The 16069-nt window shown below is 50.8% G+C and overlaps 1 pseudogene; it reads right to left on the reverse strand.

The window, feature by feature from the left end:
• On the reverse strand, positions 1–710 carry LOC104870476 (annotated as a pseudogene).
• Between the last annotated feature and the right edge of the window lie 15359 nt (positions 711–16069).

The following is a 16069-nucleotide window of genomic DNA, read 5'->3' on the forward strand; positions in this document are numbered from 1 at the left end:
TCAACAATGCCTGTATTCCAGCTTCAGCTCCCGTGTGTTTTTGTGGATGTCTTTGACTGCCGGATACCAATTTCTCACAAGATTTCCTTCAGGTATCCCACAGGTTATTTTGTGATATCCACCGAGTCTTTTTTTTTCCACCAAGTCTTCAAGATTACACTATTGGTGTTTGTCAAAGGCTGAAAAGAACATGTGTATCTGCTCGAGCTCCCTTTCCGTCTTCTTTCTTCTTCCTTTCATATTCAGTGTTGTACTGATAATTAGCAGCAGGTTTGTGATTGGTTGTTACAACTCTGTTCGGTTGTTGTTGTCGCCTTACAGGTTGGAAGATTCTTCTATTTGCAATCTTTTTGATCTCATGTGGCCTTCAGCCCTTTGAACCACTCTTCCTTCCGGTGAGGGTTTATCTCATGAGCTCTGGGTAAAGACTGTGAAGGTCTATCCTCCAACACTTGGCAAGACGAATGGATGCTCCCTAGGCGTGCTCACTGAAGCTGGCTTTCCTCCAATATCATGGACATTTGCAAGATCCTCATTTAAAGTAAATGGCACCTCAGTTCTTCCTCGATTCTAGGCCATCCGCAGTTTCCCAACTTCACCTCTTCCAGGGCTTTACCCAATTGCTGCGACTGATATTTAGGAGCTTTGACCAGCCAGACTCCCGTGTCCTGTGTGGCACGGGTCAGGTCGAGTTCCCCACGCTTCTCCATGGGTCTGTCGCTGGTGGAGACGTGAAGGCCGGAACAGCAGTCTCGAGAGCTGGGGAGCTGCAGGGCAAGCGTTTGGTAGAAGGCGCATTGTGAGATTGCTCACCTTCCAGGATACTAGGAACCCAGGGAAAGCACAACAGCTTTCTTCTCATGAAAATCGAGATCATACAGAGGAAGTTTTGCTTCTGCAGAATTTCTTCATGTTCTCAGGGCCAATTCAATGGCGGGTGCACCAGTGTGGACAGAGTATCAATCGCATTCCAGTTGAAATGTGAAATTTTTAACCCCTTTCAGCTGTTCTTGTATGTATGTGTACATTTGTTTCTTTTTTCAGTACTGGGAATGAACCTGGGCCTCTCACATGGTAGGAAAGGGCTCTACCCCGGAGCTACAGCAGAACTGTTTCAAAGTTGGGATTACAGGCATGCGACACCATGCCTGACTGTTTTATACTGTTTATGAATCATACTGAAAGAGCCAGGCATGGTGGCCAACACTTGCAATCCCAGCACTTGGGAAGCTGAGGCAGGAAGATCACCAAGAGTTTGAACCCAGGCTAAACTGCATAGTGAGTTCAAGGCCAGACTGAACTATATAGTGAGACTGTGCCTCACTATCTCAAAAAAACCAACCAAACAAAAAAAACAACTGAGAGATACTCAGCCATAAAGAATGAGAAAGGAGAGTCATTCATAGGTAAATGGGTACATTTTGAGGATGTACTCCTAAGTGAAATAAATAAGTCACACATATGCAAATACCAAATAGTTTCTCTGGTGTGAAAAACTAAAATAGTACTCAAGCTCCTAACTGGATAATTAGCAACGTGAAATAGGAAGAAAAGGACCAAAGGTGTAGGGACAGTGAGAAGGATAGGGAAAGGGGAACAAGGGAAAAGGAAAAAAATATGAGAAAATGTAAAAATGGAATTAAAGTGTTTGAAGGTGGGGAGGGGAGGAGGGGGTGAAGGGAGGGTGGGGACAAGAGGAAAAAATGAGAACCAAGACCTGGCATGTAAAGGTACAAGATCCCAGTAATGAATGTAACTGTACTGTCTACCTAGAATGTACCAATAAATTCAATGTAAATTAAAAAAAAAAAAAAAAAACGAGAGAATTGATCAGAATTTGAAGCCAGTTTAAATCATTGCTAGGCAGGCAGTAATCTTTATTAAAAAAGTTTTGGCACTCACAGTTACTAGCATTGCAAATTGGAACTATATTTCCCTTATTTAAGCAAAACGTGTTTCTAGAACTCCTGGCAGGTGATCACCACCATTTCCAGCGTCATTTCTGATGCCTCCAGGGAGCTGTGCCCTGAATCTCACTATGCTGCTTCCCTTCAGGCCCGGACTGCCACAGCCTCTCAACTTCTGCGGCCATCCCCAGTCCAGAGCAAGGAGTTTTACCCTAAACGAAAGTATCTATAGAACAGCGAGCCTGTTTGGCGTGAACATCCCGCTTTCATTTCAGTAACACAGTTTTGTTTTGTGTACGGTGCGGGGGACGAAACCCAGGGCCTCACACATGCTAGGGAGCACCCACCATTGAGCCCCACCCACCCCGTGCTGCTTCTCCCAATAACACGGATCCGGTTGGGGGAAATTATGCCAAATCAGAGAGGACACAGAAATTATAGTGTTGTCCAGACTCTGGGCAGTCTCTAATGAAATGCTATTTTCTTTGAACCTTTGTAGCTGCCCTAGACATTCTGAAGATTCTAAGTATTTAATACGCCATTTAAAATGCCCTGTAAATGGCTTCACTGTTCTTTAGGGTAATCAGGATCTCAAAGACTCGGCTCAGATTCAAACACACATTTTGTGTTTTTAGCTCAGTGTTTAAAAAAGAAAAAAAGAAAATGACACACAAGGAGAAAAATGATCAGGGTCTATAAAATTTTGTTATTGTTATGAGCAGCTCAAGACCACCTGAATGCATGTGTCTGGGAGGGAAATCAGCAGTGTTTAGGGTTTACATCAGACCCCAGTCTCAATGTGCCGATGAGCTGTGTGGAAATCAGTGCGGATTCTATATACTCTGTTCTTTCTGATACTGGATTTGTTTTGGTTTGGAAAGTTTTGCTTCAGAAAGTAAAATGCCAGGGTTGAATTTACAAAATAGAATGAATGATGCTGGGCCCTGCTGATGGCTTTCAGAGCTCCCAGTGGGGACCCGAGGGGCTGGAGGGCCAGCAGGAGACCAGGCCTTTCCTGGGAGCTCCACTGCAGAATTCCAAACGCGGGGAGTTGGGGGCTGTACTGGCAGCCAACCAGCACCCACTGCAGCTCCGAAGGCCAACACCCAGGACCTGACCTAGGGGCTGTGGGACGCCTCCTCGGTCCTCTGAAGGCTCACTTCTTTGTAACACATTTGAAATACAATCATTTGGTTCCTCTGGGCACTTTTTGGTTTGATTTCCCTTTTCCTACTGCTCTATAAATGTGACCAGGTTTGTGAGAGCGGTTCTTATCTGTCACCTTTCTGAAGCCAGACTTCTCATGGTCCAGCTGGTGCCAGGAAGGGGCTGGGCTTAGGACTTCGAGCCAGACTGGGCCCTCAAGGGTACAGGGAGGAGGCAGGTATGTGAGGTGCCAGGTGAGGCCACCTGGCCCGGTGAGGAGCTCAAAGGAGCTGGCCATGAGGACTTGCTTTTCAGTCTCAGAGGAAGTGTATAGGTCAACTCAGACCCCAAATGCAGGGCATGTTTTGTCCCGCTGCAAAGACCTATGGCCAATGTGGAATTTATTGGAGAAAGTTTGTTTTCAGGTGACAAAGCGGGTCCCCGTGGTAAGGGCCAGGGCCTGGGTCTTCAGGTTCCTAGCAGGTACCTAGAATGGCCCTTTTTAGCAAATGCCTCCCTCTTAGGAATTATTATATACCTAGATATGTTCTGATTTATAGATGTGCATGATAACGGGTACATCACGTAGCAAGTCTGGGCAACACTACAACATGGATGTGCAGAGTAAAGGCTTTTATTTCACCTGCTATTTAATGTCCTCTCCCCAGCCATGCCTAAGGCCGTGTCCTCTCTGGAAGTGCGGACTTTGCCTCTGATGGATGGTTGCTGCATCTGCTGGGAAAAACTGACCACGGGGAGAGAAGGGGAAAAAGGCACATATGTTCATTATTGTTTGTGTGCAAGTGCCCATGGAACCACAGTGTGACCCTCTCAGAGGGGAGGCATGGGTCCCTTCCTCCAGGGGAGACAGGGCCAGCACTTTAGAAGCTATGATCCCAGGGGCACCAAAAGAGGCTATGAGGCCGATTAGGTTGTAAATTAGTCCCTTCAGGATCTGAGAGAGCCAGAGACAGATATCTTCTGACAAAGTTGGGCTGTGGTCACAGTCCTCGGTCTTCATTCCTGAAATGGTCACAAAGATCTCAGAGGGACAGGTGGCAGCCAGTTCCCCACGGGCGAGGTGGCCTCTGCAGCCTCTGTTGATCTCTAAGAGCTTTGATCTAAAACAATCAGAACCTCAGGTGCCATCTTTTGGGTAATCATCCCGAGACTCCTTTACTTCTGGTCCCCGCTGCATAAATTCCTAGTGGTAGAAAGACTGACTAAGCAAAGCTGTAAACACCTTAAAAACTCCTGGAATATGTGAGGAAAACGCTGAATCAGCCACATGCCTTGAGGAAGCTGGCTTCCTCCTCCCAGCCTTGCAGGGCTAAGCTTTTGCTCCACAGGATATCAGTTCCTGGGGCTCCCAACTTCTGATTCCGGTACTTGGCACTGTCAAAAACGACCAGAGGTGTAGCACTGTGTTCACAGCACTGGCCATAACACCCCAAAGGGTGGGGACGGCCCAAGGGTCCCTGCATGTGGACATGCCGACCATGGACTATTATTCAGTCTTAGAAAGGAAGGCAATTCTGCCAGGTGCAATGACACAGCCACTCAGAGGAGGCAAGTTTGAGGCCAGCCTGTCTTCTTAAAGGGCTGGGGATATAATTCAGTGGTAGAGTGCTTTCGGTTACACACAAGCCCCTGAGCTCAACCCACAGTAAGATGGAAGGGAGTGGGGAAGAAGCGGGGGAGCGGGGAGAGGAAGAAGAAAAAAAAAAGAAAAGAAAGAGACATTCTGACATATGGTACAACCTGGGAAAACCTTGATGACATCGTGTTAAGGGAAATAAGGATAAATCTTTCAGGATCTCACTTACATGAGGCACATAGAATAGGAAAATTCATAGACAGAAAGTCTAATCAAGTTTGGCAGGACCTGGGAAAGGAAGGGCGGGTGGGGAATCAGCGTTCAGTGGAGACAGAAGATAAAGAAGTACTAGAATCGGATAGTGACGGTGGTCGTGCGACATGGTGAATGTATTCTGTGCCGGGAGCCATGAACTTGAAAGTGTATAAAACACCCAAGTGTGGGGACACGTGCCTGTAATCTCAGCACTTAGGAGGCTGGGGCAAGAGAATTGCCACGGGTCTGAGGTCAGCCTGGGCTCACAGCAAGACCGTGTCTCAAAAAAATGAAAAAAACATATCTATCACAATATGTTTTGTGTTATGTATGTTTTACTATTTTTATAAAGTGAAAAACGCCTGGAGGGAATAATTACCCTTGAAGTCCGAGTGTTGGGATTCTTGACAAGGGCCCCAGAAATGTAATTTGAAAGAAAAATCTTTTTACAAAATTCAAAATCCAGCTTCTGCAATCCTTCACGTTCCCTAGGCGTGAGCAAGGCCAGCGTCATCGCAGGGGCCCGGGCAGGGTTACAGGGCCGCTTAATACTGAAAACGCTTCTGGATTATTATATAAATCCATACCTGTCAGGAGATGCATAAGGGCATCACGACCCTTTTGATGGCATCATCTCAACTCCTTGGAGTTACATTTCTAGGTCACCGTGATAGACGGCTTCTTAAATGAGTATTGTTCTTTAGATCAGAAAATCCCAGCACCACTTCTTGCTTTGCTGCACGCCCTGTCCCTGGCTCACTCAAATCCACAGCCTGGTATTCGGGTCTTTATTTTTCAGGTTGGTTTGTCACCCGACTGGCTAGGAGTTGTGTGCCCAAGGATTCCTCTCGTTAAGGATTTGATGATGAATGTGATCATGTCCACAGCCGTCATGTACTAATAAACATTTTAAAAAGAAAAAGGGAAGAAGGATTGGGGGACTGTGTTGATTTGGGGGGATACAGATTTCGCTCCCCAAGCCTTGCCAGTCTCACGGTCCTGTCATCAAATCTCCTTCTCCAAGTGGGGACCGACCCATTGGAGTGGCCCAGCCTGGGCGCTTCTGTCCTCAGCCCTGGGCAAGGGAGGGAAGCGATGGCAGTAGAACGTTGCGGTGCTTGCCCCCGGGACTTGCTGGCTCTGAGGACCCAGCCGCCAGCCCACAGTTGAACGGGACCCGGGGCTCAACACAGCTCCCTTTCGGCAGAAGTCCTCTGGCAGGGGGACCTGCCACGCCTCCCCTCACAGCCCCTTGTGAATAAAAAGCTCTAATCCAGCTCTTCCTGGCTGACCCTCTCCTCTCTCCTGCTGCGTCCCATGAAGACTCGGTCACCAGATCATGGGCCACCCCGTCACTCCGCATCCTGTGAAGGTGCAGCGTTTGAAGCCACAACATCGTCACCTGCCGCGAGGTGGCTTCTCCGTGCACAAGTCCACCTAGCCTGGGATGCGCATTGTAAGCCTGCGGTGACCCCAGCCGCAGCCGGCAGGGCTGCCGCTTCCCTCATTCCTGCTCCCATTTCCACTCAGAGGGGGACACAGCTGCCGCCCGCCCTGGCCCCTGGCCGCCAGGAGACTCTAAGCATGGTGATTCCCCCACTGTTTCCCAGGGCTGAGGGATCCAATGGAGCCAGAGCCTGGGTGAGCAGAGGGTTCCTGCTGGGGCGGAAAGATGGGTGCTCATCGTGACTGGTGAGTTTTCCCCCTGATTATGCCTCCATGGGAGCTCGGTTCTAACCCTATCCCGCAGCCCACCACTGGGGTCCCTAACTAGAGAAGAGGCTTCCTGTGGGGTTGGGGGCATTTGTCGCTCCCCATGCTCATCCTGAGGCCCCCAGACCTTTTTCTTCCAAAGCAGCCTCTGCTATCTGACCTTCTGCTCTTGGAGACTCCATCGGGGCTCACTCCATGGTGAGTGGGTGGGACTCGAGGACCTGCACAGGTGTGTGAGTGTGCCCCTGTGTCTGATGGTGACCTGCAGTGTGCATATGACGTGTGACAGAAAAACACAGTGCATGTTTACATTTCTAAAAATTTATTACAGTAAAAGACACATTGCTAGCTGGGTGTGATGGCGCATGCCTGTAATCCCAGCCCTCAGGAGGCTGAGGCAGGAGGATCACCATGAATTCAAGGCCAGCCTGGGCTACACAGTGAGTTCATGGCCAGCCTGAACTGCACATACCCTGTCTCAAAAAAAAAAAAAAGAAAAAAGAAAAAAGACATTGCTATTAATTCTCCTCAGATTAGTCCCCTTCACTTTGAATACACTTATCCCATTGTTCTTGTCACTTTCTGGAGCAACTCTGGAAGTCCTCTTTTGTGTCTTTAGCTGTGCTGCCATCTCTGCCTCGAGGTCCTGAAACCAAAGTGTTTACCTTTCCTGGCCATTTTGACTTTGGGGAAGAGCAAGGAGTCTCATGGCGCCACATCCCGTGAACAAGTTGGAAGAGAAACCACTAATGCTTTTATGAACCTGCCTTTCTGTTGGATGGCTGTTGGCAACAGCCTTCACCACATTTTGTTGTTGTTGTTGTTTTGAGGCAGGGTCTCACTATGTAGTTGAGACTGACCTGGAACTCACTATGCAGCACAGGTTAGTCTCGAACTCACAGTGATCCTCCTGCCTCAGCCTCCCAAGTGCTGGGATTATAGACGTGCACCACCACGCCTGGCTCATTTCTTATCACATCTCATAAAGACTCTCACAAATGAGGACTTCTGGACCTGCTTCAGAAAGTGGTGAGAACAGTGGAATAGTGCATTTGACATGAGGAGGAAGATTTTGAGGGGGTTAATGGCACTGTGTCTTCTCTGTAATGAATCTTTTTATTTAAGCATTCACTGTGTACTCTGACTCTCCGTGTATCTCTCGTGTGGTGTGCGGTGTGTTGTGGGGTGGGGTACAAGTGTCTGTGCGTGTGTGTAGACAGGTGTTAGAACCTGTGCTGTCACGAGTGCATGCAGGTGGGAGTGTGTAATGCTGTGGTGTTTGTGTGTGTGAGCACACACATGTGACCTGCCTGGGGGGCTCTGGTGTGAGCCTGGGTCGTTTCCTCTGGGGGCCCCCTCCACGCTAAGTGGGTATGGCTGGCCTCCTGTCAGGAGCTCAGAGGCCAGGCCCGCTGGGTGCGGACTTGGGTCAGGCATGGCCCTTTTCTCCCCAGGGTCAGACACTTGTCCCACACTGCCTGGGGCCAGGCCTGACAGGACCCTGGCCCACCCCACCCCCTGTCCTGGCCCTGCAGTCTTTCCCCTGTCCCGGACCTTGTTTGTGACCCTGTCGCCTGCCCTCCTGTCTTAGCCACATCGCAATGCAATCACCCTGGAAAACGTAGACTCCAGCTTGCCAAATCAAATTTGACTTATTAGGTTATTTTTGCCCTTTTAAAAAAGCGTCACCATGCCTGGCAGTATTCCTAATTGAATAACCTATTACAGAGGAACTTTTCTTAAAACAAAACAACCCCCCCATTCCCTGAAAATATGCATGGGTGACACTTCTGTCCTCTTGTCAGCTCTGGAGAGGCCACTTCTCGGCAGGGACGGTCACCAAGTACTCATCAGAGCCCGGGCTGGGTTGCTCCCCTGGGCACAGGTGGGAGGTCCTGGCAGGAGCCACCCACACCCAGGACAAGGCAGGCCCCTGCCCTCTCTCTGGAGTCTAGGGTGCCACCCGTCTAGGCCCCCAGCTCCTCTCCCACCTGGACAGAGGGGGTCCTCACCCTGGAACCCCAAATGGGCACATGGCAGGGTGGGACTGATAACCAGAATAGGAATCCCGGGGAGCCACCAGGTGCCTCCTAAACTGTGTGCTTTCAGCAGGCTCGTGGCTCTTGCAGGACAGGGGTGTTGAGTGGCACAGAGTGGCCAGCTGGGTCTCACTCAGGTGGGCCCACAGCGTGGGTGTCCTGGGGCCCTGCGGGGGCCTCATACACTGCTGTCAGGTGAGGCCGTGCCCAGTGGAGCCTCCTCCTCCCGGGCTGAGAAAAATGAGCCAATTTACGGCAAATCATAAAAGGGACGTGAGAGGCTACAGTCACTGCCACCATCCTCATCATCACCCTCCCTTGCGCCTGGTCTCCAGACAGCCCAAGACACAGTGCCCAGCTGCTGGTCACAGTCTCAGCAATGTGATCAGGTCACGCGCCCAGCTGAGACGGTTCACACACCGCAAGCCTGAAGCCACACTCCACCCAGCCCAGGATCTGCAGCGTGAGCTTGTCCCCAGGCACTTCACCCCTGACTAGTGTAAAAGGCGAGCCGTCCAAGCCACCATGCCTGGCAGAGTGGGGGCCTTGGTGCCTAAAACCCAGGCAACTTCACCCTGAAAGAGTGTCCCCAGGCTGGGCAGGGGCACAATCAGGGGACTCTGCTGTGACGTCCGAGGCCACACGTGGAAATGTTGGTTGTCACAACTGGGTGGCACCACTGGCACTGGTGGTAGAGACCAGGAGGACGGCTGAACACCCTGTGGCACCTGGCATCAGCCCAAACATCAGTGGTCATGGCTGACGGCCTGGGGACCCGGGGTGGTACAGTCCTGCCTCAGCCTCTGGAGAGACAGTGTCCTGGGAAGGATGTAATACAGATGAGACTTGCTCTATTAGTGTCCAAAGTTCATAGCCAGTCTTTGCAGTTTCTTCTAAAAAACAGCTTTCCATGGCTCTCACTGCGCACAGAGCAGATGAAACCAGGGCCTTCCTCCAGGCCTTGAAATCCCACCTGTGCTCTTGTTGATTTTGCCTTCCTCGGCCCATCAGGTGCCTTTGCTCCTTCCGTTCCCTCCAGGTGACACCCTTCCAGCTGTTGGCCACTGGCCTGGAGGTGCCACAGATTGCGAGGCTTGAACAGCACACCTGCTTCTAGAGGCCAGAAGTCCAAGATCTCAGTGCTTAGCATTGGTTTTATCCAGACGCTTCTTTTGGCTGGTAGGTGGCTGTCATCTCACTCTGTACTTGCTCACCTGATTTTTTTTAATTGATCCATTTATTTATTTAGCAGTACTGGGATTGACCTCAGGGTCTTTACCCTGAGCTACATCTATATTCTTTTGTATTTTTTATTTTAAGAGAAGATTTCACTGAATTGCCCAGGCTGGACTCAAACTTGTAATCTTCCTACCTCAGCCTCCGAGAGTGCTGGGATTATGGGCATTCTGACACCATGCTTGGCTTTACATAGTCTCTGTGGGAACTCCAAGAGAGGAAGGGAAAAGAGAGAGAGACAGGAACAGAGAAAGGGAGGGAGAGAGGGAGAGAGGGAGAGAAAGAGAAACAGCATCACTTCTTACAAGGGCACTAATCCTACCAGACTAGGGCCCCATCCACATGACCTCACCTAACCCTAATGGCCCCAAAGTCCCAACTTCCTCCTGCTGACGCAGGAAGGTTAAGAGTTCTACATCAGAGGGGCCAGGGATTTAGCTCAGTGGTTCGGTGGCCTGCCTTGCAAGCGCAAGGACTTGAGTTCAATCTCCGGTACCAAAAAAAAAAAAAGAGCTCTACATCAGAACTTGAGTAGCAAACTTCCAGTCCCTGGCACTCAGCTACAAAAGTCCCCCACTCCTGACCTTGTGCCTCTGTCTTTGTGTTGGTTACCTCCGCCCCAAGAAGCCCGCAAAGAACAGAGCCCCTCCTGTAACGAGCAGTGGGTCTCATTAGGGTGGGATTCAGACAAGCAAGGGTCCCCTGTGGTCTCCCTGGTGCCACACCTGGGCCTAATGGGGGTCAGGTCAGAGCTCGGGACACAGCAGGCCCAGGGACAGTGGCCCCTCTAAGCAGCAGGATGAAGGCAAGGGCACCCCCGATGCACGCCTGTTGGTCTGAGGGACAATAAGACTCGGCTCTTGCTCAACCTGGGAAAAGCTCCCTCACGGCAGCAGTAATGGTCTAATTTGTGTTGAAATTATTGGTAATTTGGGCCCTTGAAACCTGGGGCTCGTGACTGGCTTTTCTGAACACAGGATGAGAATCTCCTCCCTGGCGCTTGGATTTTAGTGTTTGGGTTTTTCTTCCCCTTGTCTGGAGCTGAGCTGGCTCTTTTGTCTCTGGCTGTGAGCTGCACTCTCCCATGAGGATCTAAACCCTCGGTGCCGCCACAGTCCCCAGGGCTGAGGAAGGGACCTCGGCTTGCTGCCTGGCGATGCGTCTGCCCATTTCATTTGCGTTTTTATTTCTTTACTTGCCTCTCTGTTGATAGCTTTAATATTTGAAAATGTTCAGGGCAAATAGAGATTTATATTTGAATTTGCTTTGTCTTCACCTAACAAGATTTGAATTTCATCTGAAGCTATTAAAAAGATATTTGCAGACAATTTTTCAAAATTAAGAACTCAGGCAGAGAACATTCTAGACCTTCTGAAAAATGGCCTTCTGAGCGACAGCCAGCTCATGGCAGATGGCAGAAGGAGTCATGGCTTTATTTCATATATAGAAGGGGGCTGGGGTCCGGAGATGTCCTGGGTCCCCAGGTTCAGCCCACATGTGACTGTCGGGTAACCCCTCCTGACCCCTTGCCTGGACCTCATGAAGGACAAAGTCCATTTCCGCTGAGGCCTGAGAGGTGGGCAGTCCTTAAAGCAATGACACCAGCTGTTAAACCAAAGGTCCATCTCAGACAAAGTAAAAGCAGCAAGTAAATATATGAAAAAATGTTCCACATCACTGGTCATTCAAGAGATGCAGATGAAAACAACACTGAGATTCCACCTCGCCCCACAAAGAATGGCGGCTATCAAGAAATCACACAATAACAGATGTTGGCGGAAATGTGGGAAGAAAGGAACCCTTCTCCATTGTTGGTGGGAGTGCAGACTGGTGCAACCACTATGGAAATCAATATGGAGATGCTGCAAAGAGTTGGGACTAGAGGTTCCATTTGACCCAGCCATCCCTCTGCTGGGTATCTTTCCAAAAGAATTAAAAGAATCCTATCACAGTGATACATGTGCACCTATGTTTATAGCGGCACAGTTTGTAATAGCTAAAACTTGGAAACAGCCCATTTGCCCATCAGTTGGAAACTGGATAAAGAGGATGTGGTTTTTCTATAAAATGGAATGCTACTCAGCCATAAAGAATGAGAAATTAGATTAATTCATGGGAAAATGGATACATATTGAGGATATACTCCTAAGTGAAATAAATAAGTCACACATGTGTAAATACCGAATAGTTTCTCTGGTGTGAAAAACTATAATAGTACATAAGATCCTAATGAGATAATTGACAATGTGAAATAGGCAGAAAAGGGCTAAAGGTGTAGGGAAAGTGGGAAGGGTAGGGGAAAGGTAACAAGGGAAAAGAAAAAAATATGAGAAAATGAAAAAATGGAAATAAAGTGTTTGTAAATGGGGAGGGGAGGAGGTGAAGGGAGGGTGGGGACAAGGGGAAAAAATGAGAACCAAGACCTGTCATGTAAAGGTACAAGATCCCAATGATGAATGTAACTGTACTGTGTACCTAAAATGTACCAACAAGCTCAATGAGAAAAAAAAAAACCAAAGGTCAAGTGTTCTCTGCAAAGGGCCAGAGCATGAACACTTCAGGCACTGCCCCCGCAGCCTCTGTCACAGCTGCTCATGCCACAAGCAGCCTGTGATGGTCTGGCTGAGCCTATTGGGCATCTTGGACATGTGCAGGCTTGAAGCCAAATCCAGACCTCACGCACCTGTGGCAGCTCAGAGCCCGCTCAGGCCCAGCAGCCAGTGCCCTGCCCTTGTCCTGAAGTCCCCGGGCCATTTTGAGGGTGACCTGAGAGTCCCCATGGCCCATTCTCCTGGGAACCCCCAGCCTCCTTGGGGGGGCTCTTCATGGCCACATTTCCTGCCCCTGGCTTAGCGGGGTTGGCTCCGGCTATGAGAGTTGAGCAGGGGTCACGGCAGAAGGAACAGTGTCTGTACCTGGGGCCACCCCACACAGCAGCCTAACCTGATCCTGAACTCCCTGGCCCTGCCACCCTGTCAGCCTTGGCTCTGCGTCCCTGGGGACCTGGAGGAAAGGGCCAGTCTCCAGCGGGGGGGAAACTAAAGACCCCAGGGGGCAGGGCTGCAGCACCCAGGGAAGGCTTGGGAGGTCCTAAGCCAAGCCCTAAAACCACAGCCTATGGGGGGCACGCATCCTCCCAGGAGCTGCCTGGCTGTGCTCACAACTTTGCGAAGACTTCATGAAGATTGCAGGCTCTGCCCAATACAGCCCCTGTGGTGGCACCGGGGGTAGGGACATGTGGGGTCAGGTAGTGGAGATTGAGCCCTGGATGCCTTCAGTGTGATCAGGCGGCTGCATTAGTTTCCTGGGGCTCATGTAACAATGGCTGCAAACACAGTAGCTTAACACAAAGACCTTGATTCTCCCACAGGCCGGAGGAAGTCCAAGGCCCAGGTGTCAGCAGGGCCGCGCTCTACTACTCCTGCCTCTTTCAGCCGCTGCAGGGACTGGAGCCCTGGCACCCTTTGGCTCGCGGCTGCCTCTCCAACCTCTGCGACTGTCCTCCTCTGCCTGTCTCTGTGTCCCTGTGCCAGAATTGGCCTTCTCGTAAAAAGACAGCAGGCGTTAGATGTAGGGCCCCGCTAAGCCAGCGTGACTTAATCAGATACATCTGCAGAGACCCTGTTTCCAAATTAGGTCCCATCTCAGGCCTTGGGGTTGGGATTTGAAACTGTCCCCCTCTCCTTTCTCAAGACAGTGCCCACTTCTCACTCCCCAGTTTCCCTGGGCACAGCATGGCCAGGCCGGCCCTTGGCTCAGTGAGTGGCTTCAGCGGGCACTCAGGTCGGCGGCCCAGTATGGTTCCATGGTGTTGCAGGACTGGAGCTTACCTTTTGGGGAGCTATCCCTCAGCTCACCCGAGTGAGGCATGTGTACATGGTCTGAGGTCTCCTCAGTGTAATCTGTACCATGTGGGAATAACCCTGTCCGGGGACAGTGTGATCGCTCAGTTCCCTGGCTTGTGGCACAAGGGCAGGGACAGATACAGTCGCCACATCCTGCAGCACTGGGATGGGAAGAGATGGAGCCAGGAGCCGGTCTGTGGGGTGTCCCCAAGATCAGCAGGGGTGGGAACTGCAAGCAGAGAGTTTGTTCTCCTGAAGCTCTTTCCAGCCAGGAACTTGTCCCTAAGGCAGTGTTGGCCCTGACAAGCCCATTGTTGGAAGCGAGGGGGCTGCATCTTGTCACAATTCCCACTCCAAGCGACAGCTTGGGAGCTCCTGCTACACACTGGCCCTTCTGTGGAAGCTCACAGTGACCTGAACCCTAAAACACAAAGGGGCAGGCTGGGCTGAGGGACTTCGGGGTACTCTTCACGTGTCAGTCCCAAAAAACGTTCCTCAGTTATGTGAGGGAAGCCACACCGCCCTCCCTTCTTCCCGCAGATGGTGACACACAGGCCAAGCCGTGTGAAGGGAATGACGCTGAATCTGTCAGGGCACATGGGGCAGTGGAGGTGGAGGTTCCCACAGGGAGTCAGCCAACTAACAGGAAGCATGGTTTTTCTGCATTTTGTCATGTTGATATCAATTGGCTTTTTTTTTTTTTTTCTGGTACTGAGGATTAAACCCAGGACTTTAGCACCAAGCTACATCTCTATCCTTTTTAAAATTTTTATATTTTTGAAAAAAGGTCTTGCTATACCTTCTAAGTGGCCCAGGCTAGACTCAAACTTGCAACCATCCTGCCTCAGCCTCCCAGAGTATTGGGATTACAGGCATGCGTCCTTATGCGTGGAACTAACCAACTTTTAAGAAATTGTAATTTCCTGTGCTTTTATGCCTCTTCCTAACCTATGTTCACTCTTAGACCCAGGTCTCTGCACAGTTGGTGTTGGAGCCAGGTCACTCTGCTGGGAGGGGGGCATCCCCAAGAACTGGAGAACATTCCATAGCCTCCACCATGGGACACTCCAAAATGTCTCCAGACATAACCGCATGTCCCTGCAGCAGAACCATGCTCTAGACAGAGTCCTGAGGAGTCTTGGCTGCTGGCAGGTGGCCTGTTCTAACCCATGTCCTAGCAGAGCCCTGCCCCACAGCCTTTCACACCTCCCAGGCCTGGAATGTCCCACAGGAGCATGTGTGGGAAGCATCTTTGCCCTCCTCTGTCTGCCCATGGGCACAGGAAGGAGTGACCCACAAGCCTTTGGTACCTCTCAATGCCATTCGCTGGAGAGACTGATCCCCCTCAGTCAGGGCTTGGGGTCAGTGTCACCTGCCCCTGCTTCGGGGGAGACTCACTTTAGGCAAGGTCAGAGGGCACAGCCGGATGAAGATGAAGGCCTCCTGAGGACCCCGGCCCCTGCTGGGGTCCTGGGCCTCTCCCCCCAGTGTCCCAGCTGGCAGGGACCCTCCAGCAGGGCGCCCCTCTCCCAGCACAGCGTGCCACCTACAGAGACACTTGCCAGTCCCCCCTGGGGTTCTGAGCAGTCTGTTCTCAGAGCAAACTTGCCCAAAAATGTTCCATGAGGCAAGAGCGGGAAGGGAACAAAGCAAGTCGTTCTGGGACTTGGTGTTCCCAGCAGGAATGATGGCAGGAAACTGTAAGGGTCTCATCAAGCGCTCCGTCACTTCCTCGATGATGTGCATCTGGGCCTTAAATGTCCCCTGCAGAATGACGGTATTAAGGAGGAGTCAATCGGCCAGGAGCACAGGTCCAGCACCTGATGGCCCTTGGGTCATCCGGGGATCCTGTCTGTGGAGGCAGGGTCCCATGGGGACTTCCTCACAGACACCAGGGGCCAAGTGTCCCCCACCTGGCTGGGCAGGGGCCTGGAAAGGGACAGGTCCTACTCAGAAGAGTTCCCTTCTGCCCTGGCAGTGTCTCAATGAATAAAAATAAACAAATAAATAATAAAGATATCATTTATATGAAAATACTGGGTTTTGTTTATTTATTTATTTCTGCAATTCAAATTTCCATCTCCTCCAGAATGGGCAAGTCAACTGTGGCCGTTTGATCGATGGATAGAAACGTGTTCTCGACCCCCTGTAACCCACAGCACCGCTCCCCTCCTGGGATGCTCAGGAGGCCCAAGCTTCCTGAACTTTGAGTCTGTCTACCTTTGAGGGCGTTGCTGGAAGGGGACAGGGCGGGAGGCTTCAGGGACCCTCAGTGTTCTTCGTGTGTCCACAAAGCTGACTCCTCGAGGGAAATTCACTGAGGGCATCATT

The sequence above is a fragment of the Fukomys damarensis genome, unplaced genomic scaffold (genome assembly GCF_012274545.1).
Source record: "Fukomys damarensis isolate Sample0158 unplaced genomic scaffold, DMR_v1.0_HiC HiC_scaffold_27, whole genome shotgun sequence".
In the NCBI taxonomy this organism is placed as follows: Eukaryota; Metazoa; Chordata; class Mammalia; order Rodentia; family Bathyergidae; genus Fukomys; species Fukomys damarensis.